The sequence below is a fragment of the Malania oleifera genome, chromosome 6 (assembly GCF_029873635.1).
Source record: "Malania oleifera isolate guangnan ecotype guangnan chromosome 6, ASM2987363v1, whole genome shotgun sequence".
Classification (NCBI taxonomy): domain Eukaryota; kingdom Viridiplantae; phylum Streptophyta; class Magnoliopsida; order Santalales; family Ximeniaceae; genus Malania; species Malania oleifera.
In genome coordinates, this window is record NC_080422.1 from 51,715,803 (window position 1) to 51,728,100 (window position 12,298).

Here is a 12,298-nt window from a genome sequence, read left to right on the forward strand (position 1 = left end):
CCCAATACTAAATATGACTTGAACCCAGCTCGGCCCAAATGGAGTTGGGCTTGACGCTAGATCGGCCGCCCAATCGAGTATCAGAGATGGGAGCTTATATATATAATGAATGCATGAAATTTCAAAGCAGTTGTTGCTGTTGCTGTCATGGGATGGGCATCAACATCACATCCATCAGGACCATCGTCGCTTTCAGGTCTTTGTTCCAATGCTGTGCTTTCGTTGTGCTACAGTAATATCTTTCTCCACTTCTGTATTCTTGATTTCCTCTCCTCCTCATTAGATTGGGGACCCTCTACGGTGACTGCAAGTTAAATCAAAGCTCCATTCCCATGGTCCCGGCCACACCATCTTCTCAATTAAATTACTTTTCTTTTTCTCGACTGTGGAGATGGAGGTTGGTCTTCCATAGAGTGATTTACATAGACTGCAACAAGGGTTTTAGTGACAATGATCGAGTTTGGGAGAGAGCGCAGAGGATTAAGGAAGAAAGAATGGCTATGATAGGGTTTCAAATGGAAGAAGAAATCAGGATTTCTATTAGGGAGATAGAATGGGTTGGTTGGCGATGCATCACGGCTATGTTCGGTGGCGCGTGGTTTACGATGGTAGTCTGTAGCGACTGCAAAGATGGTGTGCGTTGGTGTTGATTCACGACTACACATGTTGGAAGTTTACTATGCTGATCGTGCGACGGTAGAGGATAGATTAGGGTTTTGAAAAGCGAAGAGATAAAAGATAAGGTAATAGATAAGGGTTTGAAGAGCCCCTTCATCGCGGGAAATTGTCCAATGTGTCTCCCCCTCCATACTGTGTTGTGTTGATGCAATGGACGTAGTCGACGCATTCCACTCATAATAAGGATGATATTTAAAAAAATAAATTTTACTTATTATATGTCTATCATCAGGAGAACTTACTGAGTAAGGTGAGTGTCATGATGATCGAATTGACACGTGACTGACTCCCAACAACTTGGTCGACCGAACCACTAATTCAAAGCTAACTTGTTCGACCCAACATTAGAATATGGTCAATCGAACCTGCCTTGGTCGATCGAACCTTGAAGGGTTCAAAATCGCCTTGATACGATCGATTAAATTTCCAGTTCAAAACGGTCACGGTCGACTGAACTCAATAATATAGTTGACTAAATCCCAAATATGGTTGATTAAAACCTCTCGGATTGACAAATTTTTACAGCAGTAAATCAGGGTTAATTTTCATTAAACTCAATTAAATAATTTTTAAAATACCCTTGATGTCCCCAATGGTTATATTTTTGCTCAACTCTATATATACCCCTTCATTTGTTATAATTAACAAGTTATTAGCATATAAATTAGTAAAATTTTTTTCTGAAAATTTATTGTGCTAAATTTTTTATACTCCCATTTTTTACAATGCATATTGCAAAATCTCCTTCTCATACTTATTTAAATTATATATCCTTGTGAGAGATTATTTTTGTTGGGTTATTTCTTTTCATGCGGAGGAAAGCCCAAGTGGGCTTTATTAAAAGACCAAAACCCAGCCCTTTTAGTGTGGAAAACCTAAAGGAAGTTGTAAAAGAGAGGGGAGAAGAGAGGAGCCGTCACTTCTCAAAAGAAAGAGAGAAAAACGTGGTTTTTTCTCATGCTGTCCATATTTCATCAAGAGTCCGATCCCGCTTCGTCTGTGGTCCGATTGAGCTAAAATTTGGAGAAGAGGTTCACGACTCAAGGAGCTACAATCTGAACGGTGAAGATCGGATTTGGAGTTCGGGAGTTGGGGTTTTTGCCCGTGAACAGTAACCACGAATTTGGTATATTCTCTCCAATTCTCTTTGTATTTGCCAAGATTGTAGATATCTTGATGAGAGATTTTTGTATCCTATAATTACGATTAGAGAAGACTTTGTGTACCAATTATTTGATTGATAGTGGAGATTTTAACTGGATTAGGTCCCGTGGTTTTTCTTCCTCACACCGGGGAAGTTTTCCACGTAAAAAACTGCTTGTGTTCTTGTCCCTAGGTTGTGTTATACTGTTGTTGGACATTGAACCTGAGACTAAATTTTTAATACCTAATTCACTCCCCTCTTAAAAAACCACCAATTCTAACAGAATCACTAGTGGATTTTTATCATCAAAATATGACAATTAGGATTATGTAACCACTAAGGCTAACAATTAGAAGACTCAAAATAGGCCAATGATAGAATAGTAAAAATGTATAGATACAGAGTCGGGTTGGGCTGGACTTCACGAGCTAAACTCCTTGTGCTTGAAGTTTAGTCTAATCCTATACTCAATAGTTGCAATTTTGTACCTTAAATTTAATTTGTGCCAATTTGAACTTTGAAGCTTGCCCAATACTAGATATGACTTGAACCCAACTCGGCCCAAACGGAGTTGGGCTCGGAGCTAGCTCGGCCGCCCAATCGAATATCAGAGATGGGAGCTTAATTTTTTCGATGATGAGACGTAGAATGCATGAAATTTCAAAGTAGTTGTTGCTGTTGCTGTCCAGACAGACAAAAGTGCAGTTGGGATGGGCATCAACATGATATCCATCAGGACCATCGTCGCTTTCAGGACTTTGTTATAATACTATCTTTCTCCCCTTCTGTATTCTTGATTTCCCCTCCTCCTCATTCATTATATTGGGGACCCTCTACTGTGACTGCAAGTTAAATCAATGCTCCATTCCCATGCTCCCGGCCACACCATCTTTTTCAATTAAATTATTTTTCTTTTTCTTTTTCTTTTTCTTCCTTTTTGCTTTTTCATTCAGCATTTTTTCTTTTAAAATTATGTTATGCTTTCTGATTTTGCTGCATCATTAAAATGAGTAGTTTATTATATTTTTTCCATCTCGCCGTGCAAATGATAGTCCGATAAGTACACCTTAAGATAGAATGCGATAAACTTATTTTCAATATTTTAAAAAAATTTTAGGGATAAAATGTCAGTTTTATTGAAATATTTTATTTACTTTGCAATGGACTTTGAAGATTATATTATGTCGATATATATATTTTACTAACGGGAGAACTATGGTCGACATTTCAATAAAATTAACATTATATGGTTGTATGTATCCTTGTGCATCGTATGAACAATATAATAATAAATCCGTTTTCTCTGCTCAATATCGGTATTCCCAAGAACTATACTAAATCATACATAATTTCAAAATTAAATATTGCATATTTATTAAGTACATTTCTTTGTAAATACTGACTTAATTTATCCCCTTACCTGACTCCTAAGAAGCCTGCTAAAATCTTAAACCACGCATGCAGTGTCCCAAAACTCCAAACCCTGAAATCAGATTAACTCCAGTTCAATCAACTCAAACCCTAGTATAGAACCATCTATAACACATTTCTTGGGCTTAGAAATACCTAATAATCATGTAAACTCTAAAATAACTCACTTACCCTAATTTTGGTAAAGTGCATGTTGATTTAGGTGTAATCCCAAGAGGGGGGTGAATTGGGTATTTTAAAAATTCTTTGAAATTTATTTACCTCTTAGTCCCTCTTTCTAAATTTAACAAATCACCTATCAAGTTCATGTGAGGTTATTCAGCATACACACATGCAAACAAGATATTGAAATGCAATGTAGAAAATAAAAAGGATAAAGAAAGAGAGAAGGCAAACACGATTTTACGAGGTTCAGCCAACTCGACTTACATCCTCGCCTTGAACAACCCACTCAAAGATTTCATTAAAATCCCTGCCCCTTAAATCGGGACGAAACTTTCCTTACATCCACTGCTTACAAGAGGTACAGTTCCCTCGTAATCCACTGTTTACAGAAGGCACAACTCCTCCTACTCCATTGCTTACAAGAGATACAACTTTCTCCTCAAATCCGGTTCACAACCCGAACCGTGATTACAAAATAATATCAAATCTACAAAACACTCAATGTTACTTCTAACAAAACTAGTGAGTAAAATAGAAATTCCTAGTACACAATCATATGATGAAAAATGTATATAACGATACACTCTTTAATGAATGATATGCTCCAACACACAATTTCCTTTTTTACCAAAACTCTCAAGTAATGATATAATTAAAAACTCTGGAGAAAATTAGGGTTCTTGTCCACTTTGCAAAAATGCGTGAATATCTAATATGAACTTATCAAAAGCTTTATCTTGAATATTTTATCAATCTATTTCAAAAAGCTTTCTTTCAAATATTCAATCACAACTCGATCTATGTAATATGCAAATATATATACTATATGTGTTTCAAAGATCAAAACACTGAGTATAAGGTTTTCCAAACAAAAAATCCCTCAATAGAGTATATATATAGTTATGAGCTTCGAAGGATATTTAATCAAATGGTTTTGAAGTATTCAAAATATCAAGTCTTTGAAAGAAAAACTCACTTGAATAAAAAATATGTAATCAATAACAAAAGCTTTTTTCAAGTGGTAATCTTGTCAAAATGATTTAATATATGCTTACTTAAGATCAACTTCTTAACAAATATTCAAAAATAGATTTTACAATGATAAGCTCTTTGAAAAATAGATATACTTTTGAATCAAAAACTATTCAACCAATAGCTAAAACCTTTCTCAAGTAATGTTCTTATCAAAAACAATCTTTATATGTATATGCACACTCAAGATCATTTTCTCTAATAATATTCAATAACAAATGATGTGATGAGAAACTCTTGGTTATTTGAGTTGATCTGCCCAAGGAAAATGAATATAGGTTGGAGTGCAGGCAATCGTATAGCAACACGTTCAAGTCTCTCAATTCTTTTTCAATAAGATGTTCTCTTTTCTTCTCTCAAGAGTTATAACTTGTGCACTACGGTTTAGATGATGTATATATAGGTGCTTTACCCTTAGAATCAATCTTGACCGTTGGATTAAAAAACATCTTGCGAGTTCTCGTTATAAAAATTAAATTTTTTAGTTTTTCCGCAAGTTCAGGCGACTGAGGTTGAGTGCTCAGGCGACTAAAGTTCCTTAGTGTTTCGAAAAATCAATTCTGGATACAGGATCTGCGACTGATGTAGGGTTCAGGCTCTTAAAGTGACGTGTTCAAGCGCCTTAAGTGCCTAGTTCAGGGGACCGAAGTGGCTCGGCCAGATTCTATGTTTCACAATTAATTCTTCATGCAACTAAACTTAATCTTCGGTCTCCTAAAGAAAATTTTCAGGCGACTGAAGTTAACTTCCGACTATTGAAGTTCCCATTTTCTGAATTTTTTCTTTCTAGTTTAAAAATCTGCTTTGCTCTTTTTCTTAACTCCTTTATAAAAATATTTTCTAGGGTTTCAAAAATATTTCTAAGTTCATAAATGTCCCCTAATGATATTCATGAAATGCATGAGTCCTAAAGTCATTATAGGGTATTAGTTGAGCCTTAAATTAAATCATATGAAAATGTAAATACATGACTTCTAAGTACCCATTCCCATTACATTAATGAACTTGGTGCTTGCATCTTCATTCTCGTACTCTTTGAGTTCCATGGATCTGCCTAGTTGTGTATACTTTATTCTTTATGGCTTCTATGACTTGTTATCCTTCCGTGCATGCTTAATATAGTTCATGTTCACAATCTCAATGCACAGATCAAATACCAAGTGATTTTTCATTATCAAAACAAGATTGGACTCATAGAGTCAACATTGCCCAAGAACTCTAAACCAACAATGTGTTCCGGCTATGTTGTAGAGAATTTCCACAAGATCAACGTTGTAACTTCTGGTCATTGAAATGGGAAAAAACAGAGTCGAATATGAAGAGAGAAGGTAGGGAGGCCGAACTTAGAGGGAGAAAATGAGAGAGATTGATTTTCTCGCTGAAAATCCAATCTGAGCGTATTTATAGATGGCTGACCGTGTGACTTCATCGACGAGACACATATACTCATTGACGAACCGCATAAAGGTGTTAGTCGACGAACACAGAGGGTTCGTCGATGAACCCTTACTGAACTGGAATACATGCTCTCGGTATCCTTTTCTTGATGAGACACGTGTCCTTGTCGACGGGCCTAAAAAGGTAATTCGTCGACAAACTCAGGGCACTCGTTAACGAAGTCCTGTAGGTTCTCCCTTTAAAAATTCCTTTTTCCTTCTTTTCTCTCCTTTCTTTTCTTCCCTTTACTCATTTCCTTAATTCATTTCAAAATTTATATTTTCTGGGTCTCTACATTCTCCACTTCTTATAAAAATTTCCTCCTCAAAATTTGTTATCAATGCTATACACCATCCCCTGGGGAATCATTCGTTACTTATTTTATTATTTACCCTAACTTATGGAAGAGGAATATCGCGGTTACATTTACAGTTCTGGAAAATTACAATAACAAACCAAAATTCTCCCAAAACTAACAAAACAGAAACCATTTCATACAACTGATTAACCTGCATAAAACAAAATATATTTTACATATTTTCCTTACCTGTATTATTATCCTTTTCTAGCTAATACTGGACCCATTAAAACAAATATGGGTATTTCTGGCACATCTCCTCCTCTCGCTCCCATGACGCTTCCTCCACTGCATGATTCCTCCACAGAACTTTTACTAGTGGTATTTTCTTGGTGAGCAACTTTTGTTCTTTACTATCTAGGATCTGCATTGGTATTACTTCATATACTAAAGTGTCTCTAAGCTCTACCCCCTCATAACTGATCATGTGAGAGGGATCTGCGACATTTTTCCTCAATATAGCTGCATGGAATACATTATGAATCCTAGATAGTGCTAGTGGTAAAGTTAACCTGTAGGCAACTGGACCCACTCTCTCAAGTATCTCGAATGGACCAATGTACTTAGGGCTCAGCTTACCCTTCCTCCCAAACCTCATAACTCCTCTCATCGGTGCTACTCTCAAAACACATGGTCTCCTATATCAAATTCCAACTTCCGAGGGCGAGTATCTGCGTAATTTTTCTGCTAACTCTAGGCTGCACTGATTCTATCTCTAATAAGTCAGAATTTATCATACGCCGGCTACACCAATTTTGGCCCTAAAACTCGTCTTTCACCCATTTCATCCCAGTATAGCGGAGAGCGGCACTTTCTACCATATAATGTCTCATAAGGTACCATCTCAATGTTGGCCTGGTAGCTGTTATTATACAAGAATTCAACCAATGACATAAACTGGGTCCAATTACCCCCGAAGTCCAGCACACATGCTCGTAGCATATCCTCTAGTATTTGGATCGTCCTCTCCATCTACCCATCAGTACAACAACAACAACAAAACCAAGCCTTAGTCCCACTAAGTGGGGTCGGCTATATGAATCCTTTTCCGCCAATTTATGCGATCATGGACCATTTCTTTTGATAGATTCAAAGATATTAAATCCTTACTCACTATCTCCTTCCAAGTTATTTTAGGTCTACCCCTACCCCTTCTACTGCCCCCCACAGTAACTAAGTCACTCTTCCTCACAGGTGCACTATAAGGCCTACGTTGCAAGTGTCCATACCATCTAAGTCGTCCCTCCCTTATCTTATCTTCTATAGGAGCTACACCTAACTTACCACGAATATGTTCATTCCTTAATTTATCTTTCAATGTTATACCACTCATCCATCTAAGCATCCTCATCTCGACAACTTTTACTTTTTGGATATTATGTTTCTTCGTCGCCCAACATTCTGATCCATATAGCATAGCTGGTCTTATAGCTGTTCTATAAAATTTCAATTTTAAGGGTATTCTACGATCACATAGAACACTTGAAGCACTTCTCCATTTTACCCAACCTGCTTTAACTCTATGCATTACATCATCTTCAATTTCTCCTTCAGCTTGCATAATAGACCCAAGGTATCGAAATCTACAAGTGTTATTTATTTCTTCATCATCAAGTTTAACTTTGTCTCCAATATTCCTCCTATCATTACTAAAATTACATTTCATATATTCTGTTTTATTTCTACTTATCTTAAAGCCTCTAGATTCCAAAGCTTCTCTCCATAATTCTAACTCAGCCTCTACTCCATCCCTAGTTTCGTCAATTAATACAATATCATGTGCAAACAACATACACCATGGAACCTCCTTTTGAATACTCTTAGTCAATTGGTCCATCACTAAAGCAAAAAGATAAGGACTCAAAGCAGATCCTTGATGTACACCTATGGTAATTGGAAATTCTCTAGTTTCTCCATCTATAGTCTTTACACTAGTCATTACTCCGTCGTACATATCCTTAATGATATCGGTATACCTATAACATACACCCTTTTTTTCTAAAACCCACCATAGAACTTCCCTAGGTATCCTATCATATGCTTTCTCAAGGTCAATAAATATCATATGCAAGTCCCTCTTCTTTTCCCTAAACTTTTCCATTAATCTTCTTAAAAGATAAATAGCTTCTGTGGTAGATCTCCCAGGCATAAAACCAAATTGATTTTCTGAGATCTTCGTTTCTAACCTTAATCTTTGTTCAACTACTCTTTCCCATAGTTTCATCGTATGACTCATAAGTTTAATTCCATGATAGTTATTACAATTTTGAATATCTCCTTTATTTTTGTGTATAGGTATTAAAGTGTTTTTTCTCCATTCATCTGGCATTTTCTTAGTTTTTACAATTGTATTAAATAAATTAGTTAACCATATAATTCCGTTATCACCCAAGCATTTCCAAACTTCAATTGAGATGTTATCTGGTCCCATAGCTTTCCCATTTTTCATCTTTTTTAGTGCAAACTTAACTTCGTTAACTCTAATTTTGCGAATAAATCTTATATTTTTAGTCTTTTCGACATTTGACAATTCTAAATTTAAGTCTTCTATTTGGTTTTCATTAAACAACTTACTAAAGTAACTTCCCCATCTTTCTTTAATATCTTCGTCCTTAACCAAGACAATATCATCCTCACTTTTTATACATTTTACATTTCCTAACTCCTTGTTCTTCCTTTCTCTAGCTTTAGCAATTTTAAATATATCTCTTTCCCCTTCTTTTGTACCTAATCTATCATACAAACTATTAAATGATCTATGTTTAGCTTCACTAACGGCCCTTTTTGCATCTTTTCTTGCCTCCTTATATTTTTCAAAGTTATCTCTGTTTCTACATTTTTGCCACGTTTTATACCAAATTCTTTTCGTCTTTATGATTTTTTGTACATCTTTATCCCACCACCAACTTTCTTTGCTATTTGAGAATCTTCCCCTTGATTCGCCTAAAATCTCTTTTGCTATCTTTTTAATAGATCTAGCTAATCTATTCCAAAGAGTATTTGAATCTATCCCATCCTCTAAGGTCCAATCCCCATCTTTGATCATTTTATCTTTAAATTTTATTATATTTTCTCCTTTTAGGTTCCACCATCTAGTTCTCCTACACTGGTTTATTTTATCCTTTTTCTTCCATTTTTTTATGCATATATCTAACACTAAGACTCTATGTTGTGTGGTTAGACTTTCACCTGGAATAACTTTACAATCCTTGCATGATAAACGATCTACCCTCCTAGTTAAAAAAAAATCTATTTGACTTCTATTTTATCCACCTTTAAACGTTATTAAGTGTTCTTCTCTCTTCTTAAAGCAAGTATTCATTATACTAAAATCATATGACATAGCAAAGTCTAAGATCATCTCCCCAGACTCATTTTTGTCTCCATATCCATATCCTCTATGTATCCTTTCATAATTTTTATTATCTCTTCCAACGTGTCCATTCAAATCTCCTCCTATAAATATTTTCTCAATCCCTGGTATGCCTTGTATAATACTATCCATATCTTCCCAAAATTGTCTCTTAAGATTTTCTGCTAAGCCAACTTGAGGAGCATAAGCACTAATGATATTTATTATCTCTTGTCCTAATACCATTTTGATTTTTATAATTCTATCTCTTACTCTAGTTACATCTACAACGCTATCTTTTAAGTTTTTGTCTATAATAATGCCTACTCCATTCTTATGTTTTTCTTTTCCAGTGTACCAAAGTTTAAATCCTGATTTATCGATTTCTCTAGCTTTCTCCCCCACCCACTTAGTTTCTTGAAGGAAAATTATATTAATTCTTCTTCTAATCATTGTATCCACAATTTCCATGCTTTTACCCGTAAGTGTCCCTATATTCCAAGTTGCTAATCTAATCCTAGTTTCCTGAACTAACGTCTTTACCTACCCACGTCCAGAATGATGCAGGAACCCTCGCATATTTGACACCGTACCCGGGCGCCGACACGGCGCGTCGCTTCGGGGCAACGACCTAGCCCACCCTCGCCCACTTTTCGCTACACCCGGGTGGTTCAAGTGCAACGCGTCGCTCATAGGGGACGCCTCAGCAAATATTCGGTAAGGATTCATATCATAGTGATCTGACAAATTTTACGCTGCCCGTCAGCTACCTAACGCAACCCTCCTCCTTAACTCGGGCTTGGGACCGACTGTGTGTGAAAAAATTAGGACATTAAGTGCATCACAGGCGGAGTTTCCATCTACCCATCAGTATGAGGATAAAATGTTGTGCTGAATGCTAACTGAGACCCCAAAGCCTCCTGCAAACTCTTCCAAAATTGTGATGTGAAATGCGGGTCTCGGTCTAAAACTATAGATACCGGCACTCCATGAAGTCAAATTACCTCTTGTATGTATAACTTTACCAATTTGCTCATAAAGTAGTTGACTTTAATAGGGAGTAAGTGAGTAGTTTTCGTTAGTCAATCTACAACTATCCAAATGGTATTTTGTCCACGCAATGCCGATGGTAATCCCATAATGAAATCCATAGATATATAATCCCACTTCCATTCAAGGATATAGAGTTGCTGCAACTGTCCTACCAGTCTTTAGTGCTCAGCCTTTACCTACTACCACATCAAACACTGTTCCACAAACTCAGCTATCTCCCTTTTCATACTGCTCCACCAAAATGACTCTCGGAGGTCCTGATAGATCTTAGTGCTGCCAGGATGCACTATGTAAAGGGATCTGTGCGTCCCCTCTAGGATAGTCTTCTTAATCTCAACATCTGCAGGTACACACAATCTAGTATGGAACCTCAAAGCTCTATCATCTGAAATACTAAACTCCTTTCTCTGATCGTCTTGCACTTTATCCATCAGTTCTACTAATTCTGCATCATCCCTTTGAATAGCTTTAATATTTTCCTGCAGGATAAGCTGTAGTACCAAATTGGCAATGAATGTCTGGTGATCACCCTCTACCAGTTCCACACCAAGCCTCTCCAAATCCATCTAAATCGAATGCTGGCTCGTCACTGCTAACAATGCTGCTCCCACTACTTTTCGATTAAAGCATCAGCCACCACGTTTGCTTTCCCTATGTGGTAGTTGATAGTGCAATCATAGTATTTAATAAGTTCTAGTCATCTCCTTTGCCTCATATTCAGGTTTTTTTGGGTGAATAAATACTTCAAACTTTTATGATCAGTGAAGATCTCACACTTCCCACCATACAAATAATGCCTCTAGGTCTTTAGAGCATACACCACTATAGCAAATTTCAAATCCTGTACCGAGTAGTTTTTTTCATATTCCTTAAGTTACCAAGAGGCCTATGCAATAACCCACCCGTGCTACATCAACACATACCTGAGTTTCTTCTGAGACACGTCACTGTATATAACATATCCATCATTTCCTGACGAGATAGATAACACCGGTGTAGATACCAGCCACTGCTTCAACTCCTAGAAGCTCTGCTCACTATCGTCAGTCCATTCAAACTTTACATTTTTCCTCGCGAGTCATATCAGTGGACCTGATAATCTAGAAAACCCATACACAAAAAGCCAATAGTACCCCGCCAGACCTAGGAAGCTTCTTATCTCTTGAACGTTTCTCGATCTTACCCAATTAACCATCGCTTCTATCTTACTTGGATATACTGATATGCCATCCTCGGAGATCACATGCCCGAGGAAAGTGACCTGCCTCAGCCAGAATTCACATTTCTTAAACTTGGCGAACAACTTCTTTTTCTCTCAACACCTGCAATACTAGCCTCAGATGATCCTCGTTCTCCTCAAAACTCTTTGAATAAACCAGTAAATCATCTATAAAGACCACAAAAAACTAGTCCAAGTACTAATTGAATACCCAATTCATCAGATCTATAAGCGTTGCGGGTGCATTAGTCAGACTAAATGGCATAACTAGAAATTCGTAGTGACCATATCTAGTCCTAAATGTTGTCTTTCGAACATCCTTAGCTTTAACTTTCATCTGATGGTATTCTGACTGAAGATCAATCTTGGTATAGACCTGGGTCCCCTGGCGCTAATCAAATAAGTCATCGATTCTAGGAAGAGGGTACT